This window comes from Pelophylax lessonae (genome assembly GCF_965119305.1).
Source record: "Pelophylax lessonae genome assembly, chromosome: 1".
NCBI lineage: Eukaryota > Metazoa > Chordata > Amphibia > Anura > Ranidae > Pelophylax > Pelophylax lessonae.
This window is the reverse complement of record NC_138768.1, coordinates 634,343,251-634,369,972: the sequence shown is the minus strand read 5'-3', so window position 1 is coordinate 634,369,972 and position 26,722 is coordinate 634,343,251.

The window sequence follows — 26,722 nt, the reverse complement described above, 5'->3', positions numbered from 1 at the left end:
TCGCAGCACGTCTCAGATGATGACGAAACGCAGGTGCCAACTGCTGCGGTGTTCAGCATTGTGGAGACCGACAAGGAGGGCAGGGGTGAAGACTGGGTGGAAGATGATGTGGAGGACGATGAGGTCCTCGACCCCACATGGAATGAACGTCATGCAGGTGACCTGAGTAGTTTGGAGGAAGAGGCGGTGGTCGCACAGAGCCACCAGCACAGCAGAAGAGGGAGCAGGGTGCAGAAGCGGAGCGGCCGTGCCCTAGACACTACGCCCGCTACTGCCCAACGCAGCAAGGGAACGAGCGCACCAAAGTCAGCTCAAAGGAGTTCTCTAGCGTGGAAGTTCTTTAGATAATGTGCTGATGACAGGACACGAGTGGTTTGCACCCTGTGCAATCAGAGCTTGAAGCGAGGCATAAACCTTCTCAACCTGAGCACAACCTGCATGATCAGGCATCTAAGTGCAAAGCACGAGCTGCAGTGGAGTACACACCTTCAAAACCAAGAAACGTCTCTGGCTCATCCTGCTTCCTCTTCTGCTGCAGTCTCGGCCGCTCCAGCCACATCTGTAGTGATACCGGCACCTGCCACCCCGCAAACAGACCATCTGTCAGCAACACCACCACCTGGGTCACCAACAACCATCTCCACAATGTCCCGTGGAAGCGTTCAGCTTTCCATCTCCCAAACACTTGAGAGAAAGAGGAAGTACCCCCCTACCCACCCGCGATCCCTGGCCCTGAATGCCAGCATTTCAAAATTATTGGCCTTTGAAATGCTGTCATTCCGTCTGGTGGAGACGCACAGTTTTAAAAACCTTATGTCGGTGGCTGTCCCACAGTACGTCGTGCCCAGCCGCCACTACTTTTCCAGGCAAGCCATCCCTTCCCTGCACAACCAAGTGGGGGAAAAAATCAGGTGTGCACTGCGCAACGCCATCTGTGCCAAGGTCCACCTAACTACCGATACGTGGACCAGTAAGCACGGTCAGGGGCGTTATATCTCCCTAACGGCACACTGGGTAAATGCAGTGGCGGATGGGCCTGAGGCGGATAGCAATTTGGCGCATGTCCTTCCACCACCGAGGATTGCAGGGCGCTTCAGTTTGTCTCCTGTTCCTAACTCCTCCTACTCCGCTTCCTCATCCTCTACCGCCTCCTCATCCGGACAGCGTAACACCTTCACCACCAACTTCAGCACGGCCAGGGGTAAACGACAGCAGGCAGTTTTACAACTTGCCTGTTTGGGGGACAAACCACACACCGCGCAGGAGTTGTGGAGGAGCATGGAACAGCAGACAAATGAGTGGTTGCTGCCAGCGAGCCTCAAGCCCGGCCTGGGCGAAATCTCATAGCAGCTCTGGGCCTAGCCGGTTTGACGCACATCCCTTGCCTGGCGCATGTGCTGAATTTGGTGGTGCAGAGGTTCCTTAAAAACTACCCCGATATGTCAGAGCTGCTGCAGAAAGTGCGGGCCGTTTGTGCTCACTTTCGGCGTTCTCACCCTGCTGCTGCTCGCCTGGCAGCGCTGCAGCGTAACTTCGGCCTTCCCGCTCACCGCCTCATATGTGACGTGCCCACAAGGTGGAACTCCACCTTGCACATGCTGGAAAGACTGTGCGAGCAGCAGCAGGCCATAGTGGAGTTTCAGCTGCAGCACGCACGCGTGAGTCGCTCTGCGGAACAGCACCACTTCACCACCAATAACTGGGCCTCCATGCGAGACCTGTGTGCCTTGTTGCGCTGTTTTGAGTACTCCACCAACATGGCCAGTGGCAATGACGCCGTTCTCAGCTTAACTATCCCACTTCTATGCCTCCTTGAAAAAACAATTCGGGCGATGATGGAAGAGGATGTGGCACAGGATGAGGAGGAGGAGGAGGATAAAGAGGTAACATTTCCAAGGCTTTCAGGGCAGTCATTCGCAAGGGGCTCCGAGGGTGGGTGCCTGCACACACAAACGCCAGGGACACAATTGTCCAGCAGGGGCACAGTTCTGGAGGATGAGGAGGATGAGGAGGAGGAGGAGCTGGAGGAGGAGATGGAACAATGTTCACAGCAGGGTGGCACCCAGGCCAGCTCATGGTCATCACTGGTGCGTGGCTGGGGGGATACAGAGGACACGGACGATACACCTCCCACAGAGGACAGCCTTTCGTCGCCTCTGGGCAGCCTGGCACACATGAGCGATTACATGCTGCAGTGTCTCCACAACGACCGCCAAGTTGCCCACATTATAACTTGTGCTGATTACTGGGTGGCCACGCTGCTGGATCCCCGTTACAAGGACAACGTACCGTCCTTAATTCACTCACTGGAGCGCGATCGCAAGATGCGCGAGTACAAGCGCACGCTGGTAGACGCCATGCTGCTGGCATTCCCATCTGACAGCGGGGCCGCAGTGGAAGCACAAGGCAGAGGAGGAGGAGGAGGAGGAGGAGGTCGCCAACGCAACCAGGGCACCGCCAGCACCTCAGAAGGCAGGGTTAGCATGGCCGAAATGTGGAAAAGCTTTGTCAGCACGCCACAACAAACAGCAGCACCAGCAGCTCAGATGGAACGTCTTAGCAGGAGGCAGCATTTTACCAACATGGTGGAGCAGTATGTGTGCACACGCCTACATGTAGTGAATGACGGGTCTGCCCCCTTCAACTTCTGGGTCTCCAAATTGGGCACATGGCCTGAGCTTGCCCTTTACGCCTTGGAGGTGCTGGCGTGCCCTGCAGCCAGTGTATTATCTGAACGGGTATTTAGCACGGCTGGGGGCGTTATAACAGACAAGCGCAGCCGCCTGTCCAGAGACAATGTGGACAAGCTCACGTTCATTAAAATGAACCAGGCATGGATCCCACGGGACTTTTCCGTACCTTATGCAGAATAGCAATGGATACCGACCTTACCCACCCATTGTTCCATTTTTGCTCTTTCTCACTCTTTTGGGGTGTACCCTCATTTAAAATTTGTGAAAAGAAGCAGTGTTGGCTACCTCGTCCTCCTCCTCAGGGCCAGATTAACGTAGGGGCTATTGGAGCTGCAGCTCCAAGCCCCTACCTTTTATATAGGCCCCGGGTTGGCCATATTCACTGTTACCGCTCTTCTGTCACTTGTAAACACAGAAGTCTGGCTTCTATGCTCGCTTCCCCAGGCAGCACCCTCAGAACTTCCCCACACAGCGCGAAGGCCGGACAAGGAGGGACAGTTGCCGATGCATGGATGTGTTTATGGGCTTCAGAGACAGCATCCCATGTTGAATTAGGCATGCATGGCTGCACCCTTCCTCCTCTGGGTGCATGCCAAGGCACGGCCCTTAAGGCCCTTCAAAATCCTCAGCACCAAGCCCATGATGCTCTTAATCCGGCCCTGGTCCTCCTCCACCGCCGCTTCCACCTACACCGCCCATAGGTGTGCGCAGCCTATTGCATTAAGGTGTGCACCCCAAAGTTGAAATACACATGCATGTGTTTGCCTACAGGTACATGGCCCCGATACATTACTCTCCCTGCTGGCAAAGAGAAATAGAGCAGAGCAGGTCCGAGGGAGATCTTTCCCATCTCCTCACTGGCAATGCTATGTGCCCTAGGTGATTAGGGTGTGCCCAGGCACAGCTGGCACACCCTGTGCGCACGCCTATGTCACCGCCACATCCACCACCAGCTCAACCTCCCCCCTACTCCATATGGGCCTCGTCCTTCAGAGATGAAGAAGAACATTGTTTTATTTTTCTGTTTTTTTTTTTGTTGTTTTATGTTATTTCCCTATCCACATTTGTTTGCAGAGTACTTTCCATGCTCTTAATTACGTTTTGCTGCCATTTGCAGCACTCTAGCCCTTTCCTTTGGTGTTTTAGAGCCATTTTAGTGCCTTAAAGTTCGGGTCCCCATTGACTTTAATGGGGTTCGGTGTCCGGGAAAAGTTCGGTAAAAGTCCGGGACACGGACCCGGACTTTTTTTTAAAGTTCGGCCGAACCCGTCGAACACGGACATCTAGGTGTCCGCTCAACCCTAATTGTAAAGTCTCATTTAAAAAAAAAAACAAATAAAAAATAACAAACATGTTATACTTACCTGCTCTGTGCAGTGGTTTTGCACAGAGCAGCCCAGATCCTCTTCTTCTCAGCTCCCTCTCTGTGCTCCTAGCCCCGCCCTCCTGTCTAGTGCCCCCACATAAGCACCTTGCTATGGGGTCACCCAAGCCGAGTCACAGCTCCCTGTGTTCAGACACAGAGCTGTGACCCAACCCACCCCCTCTCTCTCCTTATTGGCTGACTGACTTTGATTGACAACAGCGGGAGCCAGTCACTCCGCGCTGCTGTCTTAGCCAATCAGAAGGTGAGTCCCGGGCAGCTGAGGCACACCTGCAACATCACTGGATGGAGATGGGGCTCAGGTAAGTATTAGGGGGCTAAAGGGGGGCTGCTGCACACAGAAGGTTTTTTTCTTATTTTAATGCATAGAATGCATTAAGATAAAAATGATCTTCTGCCTTTGCAATCCCTTTAGGATCTCAGATTGGTCACACAAGTATTGTTTGTATCTGATTGTTAGTGTCTGTTTCTTGTGGTTGTTTTTTGGTTTTTTAACTTTATTTTGATTAAGTAAATATAATTCTTTCCAACGACACTACTTTGCATTTTTGTAGATAACATAATTTTAAAACATAAAAGATCATGCCCGGCGCACCATGTTTGCCTAACCACTTTCAGACCGGAGAATTTTGCTGCTTAATGACCAGGCCACTTTTTTCAACATGGCACTGCGTGACTTTAACTGACAATTGCGCGGTCATGCAATGCTGTACCCAAACGAAATGTATGTCCTTTTTTCCCACAAACAGAGCTTTCTTTTGGTGGTATTTTATCACCTCTGGGCTTTTTATTTTTTTTGGATTAATTAAAAAAAAATAGCGAAAAAATGACATTTTCTACTTTGTCTTTTAAAAAATATCCTATATACTAATTTTTTGTCATATATTTTGGCAAAAATTTATTTAGCTACATGTCTTTGACAAAAAAAAATCTCAATAAGCGTATTTTTATTGGTTTGCGCAAAAGTTATAGCGTCTACAAACTATGGTGTAAATACTGGAATTTATGCAGCTTTTACTTTCTGACATTTCATGAAGTGCTAAAATGGCAGGGCAATAAAAAAAAAACAAATAACCACTTTTTGGAAAGTAGACATCCTAAGGAATGTCCTGAGAGGCATGTTGAGCTCATTGCATATTTAATCTTTTTGTCACAGGTGCTCACGTATGCTATGGGTATATGTGTAATTACACCCCAAAATATATTCTTCTCCTTCTCCTGAGTACAGGGATACCACATGTGTGAGACTTTTTGGGAGCCTAGCTGTGTACGGGACCCCGAAAACCAATCACCACCTTCAGAATTTTAAAGGGCGTAAATTTCTCTTTGCACTTTCTCACTACCTATCCCTGTTTTGGAGGCCCTGAAATGTCAAGATAGCACACCCCCCATGACCCCATTTTGGAAAGTAGACACTCCAAGCTATTTGCTGAGAGGCATGGTGAGTCCATGGAATATTTTATATTTTGCCACAAGTTTTGGGAAAATTACATTTATATTTATTTATTTATTTTTTTAACACAAAGTTGTCACTAAATGATATATTGCTCACACATGCCATGGGTTTATGTGCAATGACACCCCAAAATACATTCTGCTGCTTCTCCTGAGTATGGGGATATCCCATGTGTGTGACTTTTTGGCAGTCTAGCGGCATACAGGACCCCAAAAACCAATCACTGCCTTCAGGCTTTTTAAGGGCGCAAATTGTGGATTTCACTCCTCACTACCTATCACAGTTTCAGAGGCCATGAAATGCCAAGACAGCACAACCCCCCCCCCCCCAAATGACCCCTTTTCGGAAAGTAGACACCCTAAGCTATTTGCTGAGAGGCCTATTGAGTGTTTTGCAGATCTCACTTTTTGTCACAAAGTTTTGGAAATTGAAAAAGAGGAAAAAAAATGCATTTTCCTGTTTTCTCTTCATTTTCCAAAATAAATGAGAGCTGCAAAATACTCACCATGCATCTTAGCAAATACCATGGGGTGTCTACTTTTCAAAAAGGGGTCATTTGGTGGGGTTTTGTGCTATCTTGGCATTTCATGGCCTTCAAAACTGTGATAGGTAGTGAGGAGTGAAATCAGCAATTTACGGCTTTAGAAAGCCTAAAGGCGGTGATTGGTTTTCTGGGTCCTGTATGCAGCTAGACTGCCAGAAAGTCTCACACATGTGGTATCCCTGTACTCAGGAGAAGCAGCAGAATGTATTTTGGGGTGTCATTTCACATATAGCCATGGCATGTGTGAGCAATATATCATTAGGGGCCAACTTTGTGTAAAAAAACAACAAAAAAATTATAATCTTCCCGAAACTTGTGGCAAAAAATAAAATATTCCATGGACTCACCATACCTCTCAGCAAATAGCTTGGAGTGTCTACTTTGCAAAATGGGGTCATTTGGGGGGGGGGGGGGTTGTGCTATATTGGCATTTCATGGCCTTCAAAACTGTGATAGGTAGTGAGGAGTGAAATCAACAATTTACGCCCTTAGAAAGCATGAAGGCGGTGATTAGTTTTCAGGGTCCTGTACGCAGCTAGACTGCCAAAGAGTCTCACACATGTGGTATCCCCATACTCAGGAGAAGCAGCAGAATGTATTTTGGGGTGTCATTTCATATATACCCAAGGCATGTGTGAGCAATATATCATTTAGTGACAATTTTGTGTAAAAAAAATAAAAATAATTTTCACAAAATTGTGGCAAAATATAAAATATTCCATGGAGTCACCATGCCTCTGAGCAAATAGCTTGGAGTGTCTACTTTGCAAAATGGGGTCATTTGGGGGGGGGGGGGGTTTGTTCTATCTTGAAATTTCAGGGCCTCCGAAACTGTGACAGGTAATGAGGAAGTAAAATCAGATAATTACGCCATTAGAAAACCTGAAGGTGGTGATTGGTTTTCGGGGTCCCGTACACAGCTAGGCTCCCAAAAAGTCTCACATATGTGGTATCTCTGTACTCAGGAGAAGCAACAGAATGTATTTTGGGGTGTCATTTCACATATACCCATGGCATGCGTGAGCAATATATAATTTAGTGACAACTTTGTGTAAAAAGAGAAACAAAAACAAAAAAAAAACAAATTGTAATTTTTCTGAAACTTAGGGCAAAATATAAAATACTCCATGGACTCAATATGAATCTCAGCAAATATCTTTGGGTGTCTACTTTCCAAAAAGGGGTCATTTGGGGGGTGTTTGAACTGTTCTGGCATTTTATGCTCAATCTTAGCCACACATCACCCACTCTTCTAACCACTTGAAGACCAAGCCTTTTCTGTGACATTTTGTTTACATGAAAAAATATATTTTTTTTTATTAGAAATTTACTTTGAACCCCCAAAAATTATATATTTCTTTAAAGCAGAGGCCCTACAGAACAAAATGGTGGATGTTGCAATTTTTTTCGTCACACGTTATTTGCGCACGGATTTTCCAAACGCAATTTTTGCGGAAAAAAAACACTTTTTTAAAATTTAATGCACAAATACACTATATAATTCCTAATTGTTTGGTAAAATTTAAAAGATTATCTTATGCCGAGTACATAGATACCAAACATGACATGCTTTAAAATTGCACATGCCCCTGTAGCAGCAAAAACTACGTACATTTTTAAAAGCCTTTAAAAGTCTTTACGGGTTACCACTTTGGACTTACAGAGGAGGTCTACTGCATGAATTACTGCCCTCGACCTGGAGTTTGTGGCGATACCTCACATGCATGCTGCAATTGCTGTTTACATATGACACTAGACCGACGCTTGTGTGAACCTTTGTGCGCAAGCACAGGGGGACAGGGGTGCTTGATTTTTTTTTTTTAATATAATTTTTTTGCTTTTTTATGTTATTTTAACCGTGGAAGGCGATGGGAGTCCCCTCCCACTGCTTGTAAAAGCAGTCTAGCGGCCAATTATCCACTAGGATCACTTTTACATGTAAGCCGACCGCTGGCTGTAAAAAACTATACCAAGATGATGCCTAAATCTGCAGGCATCATCCTGGTATAACCACTCAAACTCCAGCAACATTCCAGTACATTGCTGGTCCTTGTTTGGCATATATTGCAGGCTTTTTTTTTTCCATGCTGCCTAGTAATGACTCACCTGTTACATTCTAAATATGGGTGCAATACATTTACCTTTGTAAAAAAAAAAAAATTAAATAAATGCACATCTTTTTTGCAGGTAATCGAAATGTGAATGTATATTTTTTTTACTAGGAGCTAGCAATGTATTGCACCTGTAATCGGCAGATCGCAGGTGCAATGCAGGGTTCCTGTGGACAGTCTGTGTAAGCTGCCTGCTTGTACCTTGTATAAGCAGGCAGTTACATATTGACAGGAAGACTCAATAAACTACCTAGAGCGCTCAACAGCACCCTGGTATTTCATTGAGAACTACAAGCCGACAACCACAAAGGCTGCCAGTACTTGTACTTTTCACATTCACAGAACTGAAGTTTTTTTAATGGTGACTGTGCTTTTTTTGCATATTTGTATATGGATCTAAACATGTGATGAATGATTTGGGTTCCCGAATGATTTGTATTGTTCACTTCAAAACAATCATAATTTTTGGCTGCTGTAAAACAATTAGAATAAACCCAACCTTTACATCACCCTTGCGTTTATTAACCATATAACGACCGCCCGCCGCAGTTTTACTGTGGCAGGCAGCCGCTCCTGGGCAAAGCGACGTTATGCCGCTTGCTCAAGGGGCTTCTAGGGGGTGAGCGTGCGCTCCCGCCCCCGCTCGTTAGCTGGGGAGCCAGTGCGTGTGACCGGCGGCTCCGATGGCCGCCGGCCACTCGCAATCTCCCGCAGCAGAGAGAGAAGGACAGACGGCTGAAGTAATCTATGCTAATCTAAAGGATCGCATGTCTCTGTGATTACTTAACAAACCACACCCCCTGACAGTTAGAATCACACCCCTAGGGACACATTTAACCCACTGATCCCAAGTAATGTTAACCCTGCCAGTGTAATTTTTACAGTAACAGTGCATATTTTTAGCACTGATTACTGTAGTAATGTCACTGGTACCCCCAAAAGTGAAAAAAATGTCAGTTAGGGGTCCGATCTGTCCGCCGCAATGTCGTAGTCCTGCAAAAAAATTGCAGATCACTGCTATCACTAGTAAAAAAAAAAACAATAAAAATGATATAAATACTACCCGTAGTTAGTAAACGCAATAGCTTTTGCGCAAACCAATCAAAATACGCTTATTGAATTTTTTTTTTACCAAAAATATGTAGCAGAAGACAAATTGGCCTAAAATGTTAAAAAATTTTGATTTTTACATTTTTTTTTGGAGAATTTCATATAAAAGAATGTGAAAAATATTGTAATTTTTTTCAAAATTGTCGCAATTTTTTTGTTTATAGCGCAAAAAATAAAAATCGCTCAGGTGATCAAATACCACCAAAAGGAAGCTCTATTTGTGGGAAAAAAAGGACGTCAATTTTGTTTGGGTACATCGTCGCTCGACCGCGCAATTGTCCGTTAAATCAACGCAGTGCCGAATCACAAAATAGGGCCTGGTCATTGAGCAGCTTGCATTACTTGTATGTTTCCGGAGAAAAGACAGCAAAAAATGAAAACAGAAAAATTAACAATTCCTAGAATTGAAAGTATTGTCATTTTAGAGCTTTAATAACAGCAACATTCCTAACATAGTGGGGGACAATTACTAAAACTGGAGCAGTAAGACTCTGGTGCAGCTATGCTTGGTAGCCAATCAGCTTCTAACGTTAGCTCGTTCAATTAGGCTTTCACAATAAAACATGGAAGCTGAATGATTTCTGTGTAAAGCTGTGCCAGATTTTGCACAATGCAATTTTAGTAAATAACCCCAAACTTCCAAGCAGCGTCTTTCCAATGTGTACGTTTTTTTTGTCAATGGAAAGTACATACAATATACTGTATGAAAAGTACTAGCAACAATCCCTAATTTTTTAATCTGACTACTGAGAAATGAGATTAAGACCCCGTTCACACTGGGGCAACCCGACTTTGCCGGGCGACCTGTGAAGTCTCGGTGCGCAGCTCGCACCATGACCTCAGAGCGGCCAGCACGCACTTCATATCATTGAAGTCAATGCAGGTCGCTCCAGGTCGCCCCAAAGAAGCTCCGGACCCTTTTTCTAAGTCGGAGCGACTTTTGTCGCTCCAATTAGTACGGGTCCTGTGCTGCTCTATGGCAGGCGACCCACGGCGACTTGTCAGGCGACCAGGTCGCCTGACAGGCCGCTCAGTGTGAACGGGGTCTTAAATGTTTGTTATACTGTATGTTGCCACGCTTTGAAAACAGTCACTACACTTCCTAATGCCTTATCAGCTGGTATCAAGCCAATCAGCTGCTTAACTGGAATGGGATCATAGGCAGAACAATTATAAATAATTAAAAAACACTGTACTCAAAGCTGTGGACTCAATAGGCCACTGCCTTTTATTATATGTATTACATTAAAGTATTCCAAACCATAGCTTACAAATCAATTAATTACCACTTCCCCCAAATGGACGTACCCTTAAGTCCTTGGGGTTCAGTGGTAATACCGGATGATGCCTGCACCTACAGGCATCATTCTGGTATAATTTTTTGCGGCTGGCAATTCTGTTTCAGGCAGAAGTGATCTAAATGGCTGATTAGCCACTCATTCACTTCTGCGGGTGGCGGAAGGGGGAACCCCCCCCTCCAATCCCAGCCTCTCCCGGACTCTCCGGTCCTATCACAAAGGCCGGGAGCGATGCGGCCGGTAGCGATGGCTGCCTGGTACAGAGAGAGAGAAACTGACATCATTCCCCTCTTTCTGTAACCCTGAAAACCGGAAGCAACGAGTATTCCTTACTTCTGGTTCCCCTTTGTTTATCTGGCCCCCAGCAGCCAGAGAAGCAGCTGATCTGACCGATCTCATTCTGATTAGCTGCATAGGGGGCCAGAGGAGAGATTTGGGGTGTAAATTATAGACCCCAAATCTCTCCATAAAGGGGACTTGTCATGGCCCATGCTGTCACAAGGAATGCTGTTAATCCCTTGGAATAGCAATAAAGTTATTAAAAAAAAGTGTAAAAAATAAATATTTTTTTTATAAAATAAATAATAATAAAAAAAATTAGAGGTCCCATCCCACCATGCTTACATGCAAATGCGAATGCATAAGTTACTCCCGCACGCATATGTAAACGGTGATCGCACCACACATGTAAGGTATTGTCGCGAACATCAGAGAGAGAGAGCAATAATTCTAACACTAGACCTCCTGTGCAACTCTAAACTAGTAACCTGTAAAGAAGTTTAAAGCATCACCTATAGAGAATTTTAAACACTGTAGTTTGTCGCCATTCCACGGGCGAATGCAATTTTAAAGTGTGACATGTTAGGTATCTAGTTACATAGTGTAACATCATATTTCACATTATTGAAAAGAAATGATGCAAACTTTACTGCTTCGTTTTTTTTTATTATTCATGAAAGTGTTTTTTTTTTGTTTTTTTTTTTTAATTTTGTTTGAAAAAGGCTGCGCAAATACCATGTGACATAAAAAATTGCAACACACAGGTTTGGGAAGGAGGTGGATAAATAACATACAATGCAAATACTGATAATAAATTATACTAGGAAAAAAATGACTTAGCTCAGCTATTGCAGCTTGAGCTAACCAATTCTATAACCCTTTAGTCCCTTTTTATAAGAATGAGACAAAGGGGGGGGGGGGTGCATTTTCTTCTATAGGACCATTCATTTCAACTATTGTGATGCATCTTTCTCTTTATATAGGAGTCAGCTCTTGCTAGGATAATCATGTGACATTTCAACTACCAATCACAGGTAAGTAAAAAATGAAAGTAAACATTTAAACTTTCCTCTTTTAGTAAACTGACCCCTAAGTACTCAGGTTTGTGCAAATGGTGCTGCAAACTAGATAAAACAGATATTTTGTGCACCCTGATTAAAGTAAGGGGAAACATTTTGAAAACCCAAAAAGCTGGACTTTTGGCAGTATAAGTAAAGGCTGTAAAAACTGTAATTTTCTTAGCAGCTGTGCTGTCACTTTAGCAGTTTACAGTGAAAAAATGTTTTCCCATGCCTTTACACTGTCACCAGCTTCCATCGCTTTTCCATTCAGTCAGTACAGCAGAAAATATATATATTCACATGGCCTCTTACTCAACAAATATTACAGGGCACTGTTACAATGTGCAGCCTGGCTGCAATGGTAAATATCGCTTGCTTTATTAATAATTCACAAGACATTCAACATGTAATGGAAAAATACACACCGCACACTGAAATACATCGGGTTGAAAGTATGCCCTCTATAAATTAGAATTTAAAGGTGGCCATTTAGAGCAATAATTGAATATTGTGGTGATTTAATATATGGTTTACACTAACTATTTTCCAGAAAATTGCCTACTTTCCATGTATCTTTTTTAATGTACTTGTGTTTTCCTTTTCTTTGGCTCGGGATTAGAAACACTTGAATGGAGAGAGCAAAAAATTGCTTCTGCAATTAAATCACACACCAAGCAATAATTTGTTACTTGTCAAGCTGCTCAGGTATACTTTTTAAATTCCCTAATGACAGTCTATTTCTGGAATCTGCTGTTCTTACAAGCACCCGAGTAAAGAAGATTATGTACATGTGGCAAATGTCTAACAACTAAGTGTAACCCCCATAGTGCTGTTGGTATGATGTACAGCCAAAACAAATGCCCTTAGCAGCTGTACATCTACAAAATGTGTTCCCTTATTTAAGAAATACACTTCACTCTATAATAGCAATGTGTGGATATAACAAATGTCTCTGTAGTCAAATGATGCAGATGTTTTGTAGATTAACCTTTTGCCATGTAGCATTACCATATTGGTCATTGGATCATAAGAAAATCAAACATCTGCTGGAACTTCCAGAATGGATACTCAGGTAGAATTTTCAACTTTGATCAAATAAGCAATATATCTCTAGCTGAAGAATGGTTTGTACCTGTGCTTATTTTAAAAAGTCGTACAGGTAGGCCCAATGTCCCTACAGATGTATTTTCAGCCAACAAAAATCCCACAACTTAACTTCTCTACAGCACTTAAATAACACTAGGGCAATTACCTTATCAGTGTATTTATTGCATTGTAAGAGGAAGCCTATGCAAAAGCAGGGAGAACAGAAGAACAAGAATAAAAACTGTATGCATGTAGCATCATTGCTGGAAATCAAGCCTAAGATCCTGCAGGCAACTTGGCCACAGCAGTAATATTATGGCAGAAGCACAGAGGGTTGCATTAGGTTAAATTCATCCATCATTGTAAAATGTTACATAGTTAGTGAGGTTGAAAAAATACATTAGTCCATCCAGTTCAACCTATGATTTGTGTGTGTATGTGTGTGTGTGTGTTTATGTTAGTAGTACATCGTATACCCCTGTATATTGAGGTTGTCAAAGTGTCCATCTAATATTTTTTTTAAATTATCGATGCTCCCTGGTCCCTGCTGATACCACTGCTTGTGGAAGAGAAGAATTCAACATCCTTATAACTCTGGCGTCACATTCTACTATATAACATTCCCCCAAAAAAAAAAATGTATTCATTATTTTAAGCCAATTTGTATTCTGCTACATATTGTTGGTAAAAAGAAATCGCAATAAGCATATTTTGATTGGTTTGCGCAAACATTATCACATCTACAAACTAGGTGAAAGATTTATGTCATTTTTTTTTTACTAGTAATGGTGATTTTTTAGCGGGACTGTGACATTGCAGTGGACAGATCAGACCCCTAACTGACCTTTTTGACACTTTTGGGGGGACCAATGACATTACTACGGTAATCAGTGCTAAAAATATGTACTGTTACTGTAATAATGACATTGGCAGGGAAGGGGTTAACCTAGTGGGTGATCAAGGGCTTATATGTAAGCCTAGGGAAGTGTTTACTAACTGTGGGGGTATGGGCTTTTGAAATGACAATAGAGACCTGTGATCATATATAGAAGAATCACAGGCGCTCTGTGATCATTTCAGAGAGAAGAACGGTGAGCTGTGTTTACAACAGCTGCCCATTCTTCTCTCTCAGCGGGCAGCGATCATGGGTGGCTGGCGGCAATCGCAGCCGCCAGTCCCGTGCATCCGCATCCCCACTGCCTAGTTGAGGCAGGAGCACGCCGGCTGCAGTGGGCGGTCGGCAAGTGGTTAATACATGCCAGTATGATGTTGGCTTTGCTTGCAGCAGCTTGGCATTACATGCCATTGCTGAGCTTGTCATTTACTGGGACCCCCAGGTCTTTTTCCATCCTAGATTCCCCAGAGGTTCTTCCCCTAGTGAATAACTTGCATTCATTGTTTTGGCACCCAAATGCATTACTTTACATTTTTCAACATTAAACCTCAATTGCCATGTACTTGCCCACCCTATTATTTTGTTCAGGTCTTCTTGTAAGGTTTCCACATCCCGTGTAGAAGTTATTGCCCTGCTTAGTTTAGTATTGTCCACAAATATTGATATTGAGCTATTTATCCCCTCCTCTGGATCGTTTATGAAGAAATTAAACAGGATTGGTCCCTGGACAGATCCTTGGGGACCCTACTTTCCACACCAGACCATTCCAAGTACTCGCCATTTATCACCACCCTTTGGACTCGCCCCTATGGCCAGTTTTCAATCCAGGTACTCACTCTATGGTCCATATCTACGTACCTCAGTTTGTACAGTAATTGTTTGTGGTGAACTGTATCAAATGCCTTTGCAAAATCCAGATACACCACATCTACAGGCCTTCCTTTATCTAGATGACAGCTCACTTCTTCATAGAAAGTCATGTTGAAATATTGTTGTTAAGAAATGGCTTGATTGAGATGGTCACACCTGCAAAAGCCCATGAGGGTAAAGGTACAGATTCTGTTGGGCTGTTTACCTAAAGGGATGTTTTTCTATAAAATATGTGGGCAACAAATGGACAATTGTAACCATGTCAAAGCAACACATGAGCAATTACAGATACCTAAAAACTTGGATTTTAGTGGTTTTATTAATTTTCCTCTCCAAAAGACCAACTCGGTAAGATGGTCAGCAAGTGAAGCAGAACAGGCTGGAAGAGAGAAGCTGATCATCAAGCTGCCCTAGTAGTTGTTGTAGGCAGCATTTTGGGTTAGGGTACTGTGTATTTCTGCTACCTTGGAGCAATGGGAAGGCAAAACAGATGTAAGAATAATATGAAGAATATACGCTGGGAAATAATATTTCCTGTCACACTGTTAAACAGTAGTGTTTGTAGCTGAGTGAAAAAATTTGTGTCCTGGCAAGAGGAAACGCTAAGAGTACTAGAGACAGTGTAATGTTTTTGATTAGCCAAAGTTTCTAGGCAAAATCTGATGAGTTCCCAGTTATGATCTTGCTCTGGGATGTCACTGCCCTTCGTATATAATAGCTTCATTACACTTGCTAGAAGTTCTTCCTGGTGGTTTCACCGAGTTCCCAAATGTTGAGGTTTTGTATGTGGTATCTAAAAAAGTTAAAAAATTCAAACTTACTTTACAATTCTAAGTCTGCATTACAAGTCTTGTTTGATTTATGAAGTCTTTCAGCAGTTTCCAGTAGCACAAAATATTACGAATGTCAGATGTATTCATTTGACACTTTGGAGTCCCAAATTTCAACTAGGACTGAATGTTTTTGATTTGTCCCGAGACACTTTAGGCAGCACAGAAAAATAATATTTAATCATTCATTGCAGTCTAAGATCTGACATGTTTGGCATTGCAGGCCCCTTACTACTGAACAATTTATTAAATTTCTCAGTTTTGCTGCAGGGAAAATATCACTGACAGGTTTTTGCAACAAAGGTTTGGGCTCATTACACTTTCTGTCTTTCCCAGGATCTTCTGTTTAAAACCATATGCAATTACCATCTTCATTCATTTTCCAACAAGCCGCTGCATACATTTCCATTTTTTTTAAGAAAGGTGTGATCCTTTAGACCAATGGAATGATTATCAATGCAAAGCAGCTAACCCTTTTTTCCACAGCAAATTCTATTAAGGTCAGTCTTGCCTCTAATCTCCCAGAGAAAGAGAACAATAAAAGGATTGTTGGAGCTGGAATGCTGTCAGTTCCTTAGAGATTTGAACTTTATCATTTTCCTTCACTCTAAATAATCATTTATTTTTCTACCCACGTAACTCTCCTACAAATACTAGTTAGAGTACCGCATACAATGGGTATAGAAAAATACAAATAAGTGAAAAAGTGTGTCTTTCTTCCTTTTTTGAAACTGAGATCATGTCTATTATATTTGCATCGAAATGACCACAGATGCATTAAGTATGCATACTGTTAAATTATTTGGCAAACAAAAATGTTACTAAAATATGCCTAATATTCATGTATTCTTAATGAAACACACAGTCTGTTCCTTTCTATGTACAATGTAATGCCATATAATGCAATTTTTCCATAAAGATGGGTATTCTGTAAGGCTTAACAATGTGGAAAAAAGGAACGCTAAAACAATTTGATGCACATAAAATCCTTGCCTGCACAGACGTTCTTCTCTTCTCCCTCACCAACTCTGGCCTACCTCTTTCCAATCTCCTGTGGGACCCCAAAACAGAGAGCACTCACACCTGAAAATTAGATTTCAGAAATCTGAAACCTTGAGAATTGTGATTCCAATCCACCAAACCCATCAATTGAGAAATCATTTCAAATTGCAATGGACTACATCAGCCACAAAAGGAGGGTTGAACTCCCTCTGGGCATACCTGCCCTCAATCTATCCATTATTATATATGTACTCCTACTAGGAGGCTCTCAAAATTTAAGAGTTAGGACCCCAGATAATACTGGGGTGTAGTGACGTGACTAATGCAGCTTAGGCATGTATTTGCAAACGTGTGCAAACGAAACCCCTGTTTTTAACGGGAATTGTTAAACAGGAGAATTTGGATTGTTGCAGGCTGGCTGGTAGTTTAGGCTGGGAATAATTGTTGTTGTTTGACATGCGTCACCCTTCCATGTGCTCCTTGCTGTTAAGACCAGTTATAGATTGTGGCAGTTGCCGTTTGTTTGTACCGTTAGTTATTTGGTGAGGGGGCACACTGGACACCTACGCTGACATTTTGCTATTTGATGGGTGTCCAGTGTGACCCTATGCCTTTAAGGAGAGGTGGGGTTCCTCAAGGCATACGCGCCCTCAATCTATCCGTTATTATATACAGTATGTGCTCCTAGTATGAAGGCTGTCAAAATGTATAGTTAGGACTGCAGATTATACTGGGGTACGGTAACATGGCCTCTGCAGTTTATACATGTATTTGCACATGTATGCAAACTAAACCCCCTGAGGCATCGCCTTTCCATGTGTTCCTTGCTGTTAAGGCCAGTTTTAAGTTGGGGCAGTTGCTGTTTGTTTGTACATCAGCTACAAAATACCTAGGTATCCTATTTCTGGTTAATCTAAAGGAAACCTATGCCCTGAACTTTCCTTTTCTTCTTAAAAACAAACTTTTTTAAAAAAATGTGACTCATTTCTTTTTTGTTTGACCACTGCATTATAATCAAAATGTCCATTCTACTCAAATAATGGGCTCCATTCATAGAATGAACTCGCATGAGATATTTAGGTGTCAGGACACATTACATCAATGTGTAATGGTTGTTAAGGAGTAAACAACATGGTTGCTAAGGAGCGGGTGGCCGCCATGTCCTTAACAACTGAAGAGCTGAAGAGTCGTCAGTTGTCAGTGGGGTTCCCCGCTGACAGCTGAAAGTAAAAAAAACAATTGCGGACAATTAAAAAAATGTGAAAAAATGGCGTAGGATCCCCAACCAAATCCATACCAGGCCCTTTGGGTCTGGTATGGATTTTTAAGGGAACCCCCCACACCAAAATGTGAAAAAAAAATGGCGTGGAGTCCTCCCCAAAATCTGTACCAGACCCTTATCCAAGCATGCAGCCCGGCAGGCCAGGAAAGGGAGGGGATTAGCTGCAGTTTTTTCAAGAATTTTAAAAAATGTCTCCCCAGTGCATCGTCAATCATGACGCCCACCGCCACTGCCAACCTGAAAAAAGAAAAAAAAAATCAACTTGCGCCAAAGGCTACTGCCATCTGACAGTTTCTTAAAAACCAAGGGGAAGTTGCCGACCAGCTGCCGTACATATACAGGTCGGCTCTGTCCCGCGAAATGATGTACCTGTACGTTGATTTGCGAGACCGGTAGCAGGAACATGCACGCGCCACCAGAGGGACGGCTAGTGGGGGCTTTGCGCGCCCAAGGCTATGTTATCGTAGGCTATGTTACCGTACCACTTTGCTTTACAATGTAATGTAGTGAGTGTACAGCTTGTATAACAGTGTAAAGTGTTACCCACAAAAGTAAAATCAATCCGTATATGCAGTAAAGCATGCTTGTTATACTGAGGAACCTAAAGGATTATTCCTCTGCATTGTGTAAAAAGGCTGTTTGTTCTTGTATGCACAGATCCTCCCCTTCTTGCATTGTCTCCAAAACATGTCCGGATAAGATGGAGTTAGTGGAGTCAAGATGCACATGCCTAATTTGGTGTGTATTGCTAGAGAGTTTTTTTTTTTTCTTGTGGGAGAGTGCATCTGATCAGCACAGGGCCAATTAGCACTGTCCAGACAGAGGGTCCGGGTCCTGCATCCTGATAGGACATCTTATACAAACAATAGTGCGCTTTCTATTCAAGTGGTTAAATAAACCTGTGTAAACAATCACATTTTATAGACATATCACATGAATGAAAAAATGTGCAAATGTAGTGCAGATAACACAGAAAAAAAAAAACATATAAAAATATATAAAAAATGTAAACATAACATAAGTCCTTTATAAAGTGCAATAATAGTCCATAATAGATAAAATGGTGAAACAAGGTGCTCGATGTGCAGTCACTTTCCAAAAGTGCAGAGTGCTCAAAGGTGCTCCTTAAGACAAATTGGCTGCTTACCCCACAGAGTGGATCCCGATTACAGGGATCACATAGGCCTATATTCCATCCAGCACTGCATATCACCAATATCATTGGGTATCCACAATAACAAACTTCGTCGTGATCCAATGGCTAAGGAAGGCTTTCAATCTCCTCTCAAATGCTCATCAGCGATAGCCATAAAAAGCAAAAAAGCAAGCAGGGACAATCTCATAGTGTAATACAGCAACATTTTATTAAAAAACAATCTTGTTCACTTACATCAAAGTAAATGCAGGCGAGCTTCAAATAAGAGTTATGGCAATGGCCGTGTCGTCTCAAACTCCAGCAGCACTTGGCGACGTCACACACTCTCTCCTGCTGATGCGTTTTCCCAAAAATGCCTTCGTCTGGGACTGGAGGGTTTGTGCCTGACAGTCATAGTTACATGGTTACATAGTAGGTGAGGTTGAATAAAGACAATAGTCCATCTAGTTCAACCTGTGTAGGTGTGTGTGGCCGTAATCATCTCTCATACCCCTGAATGTTCTGATCCTTGAGATGTACGTCTAAGAGTCTTTTGAAAGCCACCATACTACCCGCAGAAACCCCCTCTTGTGGTAGAGAATTCCACAATCTTGTAGCCCTAACAGTAAAGAACCCCCCCACGTTGCCTGAGGTTAAAACGCTTCTCCTCTAATCGCATTGTATGCCCTTGAGTCCTAATGCAATCCTTTCGACTGTATTGCTTTTTTTTTATGCTGAGATCACCATTGAGATATTTATAAATTGCTATCATGTCCCCTCTCAGGCATCTCTTCTCCAGGAAGAATAAATCAAGCGATTGCAGATGCTCTTCATCATTAAGGTCCTCCAATCCCCTAATTAGTTTAGTTGCCCTTCTCTGGACTCTCTCCAGCTCCAACACATCCCTCCTGAGGACTGGCGACCAGAACTGGACAGAATATTCCAGATGCGTTCGGACCAGAGTTTTATAAAGTGGAAGGATTATAGTCTTATCTCTGGAATACATCCCTTTCTTTATGCATGCTAATATTCTGCCGGCTTTGGCAGCTGCCGCTTGACATTGCATGCTATTGCTTAGTCTAGCCTCTACTAAGACTCCCAGATCTTTCTCCATTTTTGATTCCCCCAAAGGTTCCCCCCCCCCCCAACGTGTATTGTGCCTTTATGTTTTTAGTACCCAAGTGCAAAACCTTACACTTCTCCACATTAAACCTCATTTGCCATGTCGTTGCCCACTCTGTTATTTTGTCCAGGTCATTCTGTAGGATATCTGCTTCATGCTGTGCAGTTATTGCCCTGCCCAATTTTGTGTCATCTGCAAAAACTGATATAGAACTACTGATCCCGTCCTCAATGCTGTTTATGAATAAATTGAACAAGGTTGGTCCCAGGACTGAGCCTTGGGGGACCCCACTTACCACCTCAGACCACTCTCCCCCTATCTAGCTCACAGCTCACCTCCTCGTAGAATGGTAAGATATTGGTTTGACAAGAATGCCCATTTGTAAACCCGTGCTGATTACTGCTGAAGATGTTGTTGTCTTTAGCAAACTTGACGACTGACAGTATAAAACCTCCTCCTACAAGCTTTAACCAGGCACTGACACACATGACTGCTATGACTGCTGATGAAAAAGTATTTAGCAGTTTATATTTACTAAAATAATTGCATTTCCATGTTCGGTGTACAATGGGAGACCAGATGCAGTGACTGTAGGGTCATGGGTTTAGTAACACTTTAATTTTATTTTATTTTACTTTCACATTTTTGAAAGCATGTTCTTTCTTCTTTAATGAAATATAGAGACTTGTAGATTAGAAACCAAAGTTAACTAACTGCTATCATTACCAAGTGCAGTATTTTCAATGAGTTTCTTGACTCAATGGTGGATTTTAAAATGAGCAGAATAGACATTTGCCCAGGGATCTGGACTCCAGGGGGCCCATAGGAATGCTAACAATTCCCCACTTCAGTCCTGTTAAAAGTACCTAAATGCTAGCTTTGAAAGCTCTTAGACCTTGTTAACTAGGTGGTCAGCAATGGCAACCTTAGTATTTATGTGAATGTTTCCTTTAACCACTTAAGCCCCGGAAGATTTTCCCCCCTTCCTGACCAGGGGTTTTTTTGCGATTTTTTACTGCGTAAATTTAACGGACAATTGCGCGGTCGTGCGATGCTGTACCTAAACGAATTTGACGTCCTTTTTTCCCACAAACAGAGCTTTCTTTTGGTGGTATTTGATCACCTGTGCGATTTTTTGATCATGCGCTATAAACAAAAAAAGAGTGTAAATTTTGCAAAAATAACAATATTTTTAACATTTTTTTTATATGAAATTCCCCCCCAAAAAAATCTAAAAATCGAAATTTTTTAACATTTTCGGCCAATTTGTTTTATGCTACATATGTTTGCAAAAAGAAAATTGCAAAAAGCGTATTTTGATTGGTTTGCTCAAAAGTTATCGCGTTTACTAACAAAGGGAAAGATTTTTTTCATTTTTGGTGTTTTTTTTTAACGAGTAATGGCGGCGATCTGCAATTTTTTTTGCGGGACTGCGACATTGCGGCGGACAGATCTTACCCTTGACTGACATTTTTGACACTTTTGGGGCTACCAGTGACATTGCTGCAGTAATCAGTGCTATACATATGCACTGTTACTGTAAAAATGACACTGGCAGGGAAGGAGTTAACTGTATTGGAGAGGGAGGGGTTAAGTGTGTCCTAGGGGCGTGTTTCTAACTGTGATGGGACATGGCTACTAGTGTAAAAACAGAGATCAACGGTCCTACATAGTAGAACCGTCTGATCTCCATTTTTACGCAGGGGAGAATGACAGGTGGCTTGTTTACATTAGCCGCCTGCCTTTCTCCCTTCCCGGGGAACGATCGCGAGTGACAGGCAGACATCGGGTCCACCGGTCACACGCACTGACTTGTTAGGGAACGAGCCGGGGTGGGCGCGCGCCTCAGCGGGCACGCGCTCGCCCGCTATTGGCTCACAAGCCAGTGACAGGCTAGTGACGTACCGGTACATGTACATGTATATGTGCTTGCAGGGGTCGGCAAGTGGTTAAGATAACCATACTACCATACACAATATGTATATGCATTCTGACCTTTTGTGTCATCCAAATGAACTGTGGAGGATAATCAACAAACCAATAACAGCCCAAGGTTTAAGGTACAAGTAATCCATTGCTGGTCTGAAGGAGTAGGGACTATTCAGCTAGAAAAGTTAAAGATTACTTTCCAAACTGAATGTTAAATTAGCTTATTAAATAGGAAGAAAATGTAATAATTGTACCCCCTTCCTGACCACCTTATAGCAGATTTACTGGTGCAGGGTGGCTCTTGTGTGCAAGATCGTGTATATATATATACGTGATTCTACACTTCCACTTTCAGGGGGCGCACACACACACACCGCCAGTGGTCCGCTTCTGCTGTGATTAATCACAACAGAAGCTGATCTGTGGATGCCAGGCACTGGATGTCTGCCGGCACCTGCCTATCATCAGTAAAACACACAGAACAGAGATCTGCCTATGTAAACAAAGAAGATCTCTGTTCTGACAGGGGGTAAGGGGCAGGGCTACATTATGTGTCCCTGCAAAGTTGGGAATAAAATCCATCTCTTCCCCTAGTAAAAGCAGCACACACATCACAAAAACACTGACTAGGCACACAGTTAATCTTTTGATCGCTCTAGATGTTTAACCCCTTCCCAGCCAGCGTAAGTGCATATTTTTAGCACTGATCACTGTAATAGCTTCACTGGTTCCTGCAAGTGTCAAAAGTGTCATCCCGTGTCCGATTGTCCGCATCAATATCACATTCGCCGCCATTACTAGTATAAAAAAAAATAGGAATTCCGTAAATATATACCATAGTTTGTAGATGCTATAATGCCTAAACCAATCAATATATTCTTATTGGGTTTTTGTTTTACCAAAAACATGTAGCAGATTACATATTGGCCTAAATTTATGAAGAAATTCAATTTTTTTCATATTTTTTTAATGGATATGTTTTATTAGAAGAAAGTAAAAAATTTTGTTTTTTTTTAATTAAAATTGTCTGTATTTTTTTTGTTTATAGTGCAAAAAATAAAAATACAGCGGTGATCAAATACCACCAAAAGAAAGCTCTATTTGTGGGAAAAAAAATTACATAAATCATATTTTAGTACAGCGTCGCATGATCGCCCAGTTGTCAATTAAAATACCACAGTGCCATATCACAAAAAATGCCCTGGTCATGAAGGGGGTAAATCTTCCAGAGGTCAATTGGTTAATAATGTAGGTTTTTTTTTTTTTGTCCCTTGCACGATTACAAAGGGAACATAGGTTTACTTTATGTACTTACATTCAACTGAAACATGAACAAACACTTTGCAAAGTAAACAGCCACTACTTCTTTAGTAAACTTTTCCCACAGACCTCATACATATGTGTGCTAGGGCTGTACAATATAAAATTTGGGCATATTTCCCCACCTGGAAGCCACAGGTGCTGCATACAACCACCGTTAGAAATACATGGATGTACATGGCTATGTACCAGAACTTGCATAAACACACACATGCACCGGACGTACGTCCCGGAATGTGAATACTAGGGATGATCGAACTTTTCAAAAGTTCGGTTCGGCCAGAACATCCGAACTTCCCAAAAGTTCGACCTGGATTTCAGAACCCCATTGAAATCAATGGGACCCGAACTTCGGTAATCAAAAAACACCATTTTGAAGCCCTAAAACCCAATAAATGCCCCAAAAAGTGTCTAAGGTTCTGAGTCATGCCCCAGGGACTATTAATCACACAAAAAAAGTTCTTAAAAATTGTCATTTTTGATAGAGAGCCAATTATCGAAAAAATAAAAAAAATAAAAATTTCTTTGGATTTAGTATACCTGTAAACCGTGTGTGTACCTGTGAAGTTTCAGCTCTGTAGCATGTCCAGAACCATAAAAAAAAAAGATTGTTTGTATTTTGTCACTTATAGGACAGGTTAGTGGCTTCTCTCTTTTCACACCTTGCCGGTTTAGTAGCAGGCGTTTTTTTTGGGCATTTTTTGGGGTCTTTTCAGGCAGGCAAAACATCTGAACTTGTGTATACGGGTATATATACACACATACTTATATGTATATATACACCTAGACATATATAGGTGTGATAGTAGCAGAAATATATGCTTGCGCTAATTAAATCATTTACACTAATATGGCTCCGCTCCTATAACACCTATATATGTCTAAGTGTAAAATACATATAAGTATGTGTGTATATATACCCGTATACACAAGTTCAGATGTTTTGCCTGGCTCCAAAGAACCCAAAAAATGCCCAAAAAAAAGCTAGCGCCAAAAAAAACGCCCAGGTGTGTTGTTGCAGGCATTTTTTTGGGTTCTTTGGAGGCAGGCAAAACATCTGAACTTGTGTATAGTGGTATATATACACACACACTTATATGTATTTTACACTTAGACATATATAGGTGTGATAGGAGCGTAACTATATTGGTGTTAATTATTTCATTAGCGCAACTAGTGTTTTCTGCTCCTTTCACACTTATGTATGTCTAGGTGTATATATACATACATGGGTGTGTATATATACCCCCTATACACATGTTCAGATGTCATGCCTGACTCCAAACATGTGCTCAAAAAATCCCTATAGACGCCTGCAGCCAAAAAGCAAGCTGACGGGTGAGAAGCCATATCCCTGCAGCGAAAGTGACTTCAGAGAAACTAGCTTTTCTCTATTGCGGTCACCCTGATATGGAAGGGTTTGGTCACCCTGCCATAGCAGTCAGTGTCAGTTCACCCTACACTACATTACGGTGACCCTGGCACTTAACACTTTCCCTACAGAAACTAAATTTTTGCATCTAACTAAAGTGTAAAAGAGCACTCTAACTACACTAGATATCCCTTTCCTCACACTAATAAATGCTAAATGACACTTTTGAAGCCAATTTAACAGAACTGCTTCCATTCTCTTCCATGTCCCTGTATTACAATGCTAGGAATTTTCTGGGGCTATCTTATATACTGGGGGGCGTATTCACTAATGATTGGTCTAGGGACCCCCTAGTCACTCCAATCACATTCCTAGCATTCTCCTGCCCCCTCAATTGGCTTTTACTAATGGTTTTGGTCCAATCACGGGCTTTTAAAGCCCATTTCCTGTCCCATTGCATTTTGGTCGGTTCTGGTTACCGAATTCCGAACTTTTTGGGCAAAAAGTTCTAAATTCGGCCGAACCTCGAACAGCCAATGTTCGGGTCGAACCGATGGTCGACCCGAACCGTTCGATCATCCCTAGTGTATACCAACAAGTACCAGCATATATCCTGTGGCACCTGTCAATCTGATGGAATGCCGTACCACCTTCAGGTTCATGGACATACTACAGTACCTGCTTACATTTCCTTTAACTAGTCAGCTGGTGCCTCTTGATTTTAATACTGGATTTTATATATTATAATATAGGATCTATTATGCAATAATATGTAAATGTTTATAATACTGTACGGGACATATCACCTTTTATTTTGCATTCTTAACCACTTCAGCCCCAGAAGGTTTTACCCCTTAATGACCAGGCTATTTTTTGTGATACGCCACTGCGTTATGTTAAATGACAATTGCGCGGTTGTGCGACACTGTACCCAAATAAAATTGATGTCCTTTTTTTTTCCACAAAATAGAGCTTTCTTTTGATGGTATTTGATCACCTCTGCAGTTTTTATTTTTTGCGCTATAAACAAAAAAAAGAGTGACAATTTTGAAAAAAAAAAAAACAATATTTTTCACTTTCTGCTATAAAACACATCCAATAAAAATCAGATTTCTTCATCAATTTAGGCCAATATGTATTCTGCTACATATTTTTGGTATATATAAAAAACCCCAATAAGCGTATATTGATTGGTTTGCGCAAAAGTTATTGTGTCTACAAACTATGGGATATTTTTATGGCATTTTTATTTTTTTTTTTTTTCTACTAGTAATGGCGACAATCAGCGATTTTTAGTGGGACTGCGACATTGCGGTAGACAGATCAAACACCTAACTGACACTTTTGACACTTTTTTGGGGACCAGTGACATTATTAGAGTGATCAGTGCTAAAAATATGCATTGTTACTGTACTAATGACCCTGACAGGGAAGGAGTTAACATCAGGGGCGATCAAAGGGTTAAGTGTGCTCCTAGCTGGTGCTTGCTAACTGTGTGTGTGGGGGGTGGGGGGTTGGTCTGACTGGATAAAGACAGAGATTAGTATTCCTGCTTAGCAGAAACACAAGATCTCCATCTTCTTCCCTCTCAGAACAGGGATCTGCTTTGTTTACATGGGCAGATCGCCGTTCTGAATCTCTGGGTAACAATTGCGGGTGGCCGGCGGGCATCTGGTCCACCTGACCCGTTCTTCTAACAGGGATACTAACATCCCTGTTAGCCAATCAATCGGCGGTGCGATTGCACATCTAGTGGCTATTGCACAAAATTACGTATAGGTATGTGATTTTGCGCAATAGAGCCGACCTGCCGCAGTAAATGTACATTAGGCAGTCGGGAAGTGGTTACATTAATTTTAGGTTTCTTCAAAACTGCTAAAAAACTGACATTTCTATTTAAGTTTATATTTGAATATTTATCATAGGAGAGCCATTTAAATCC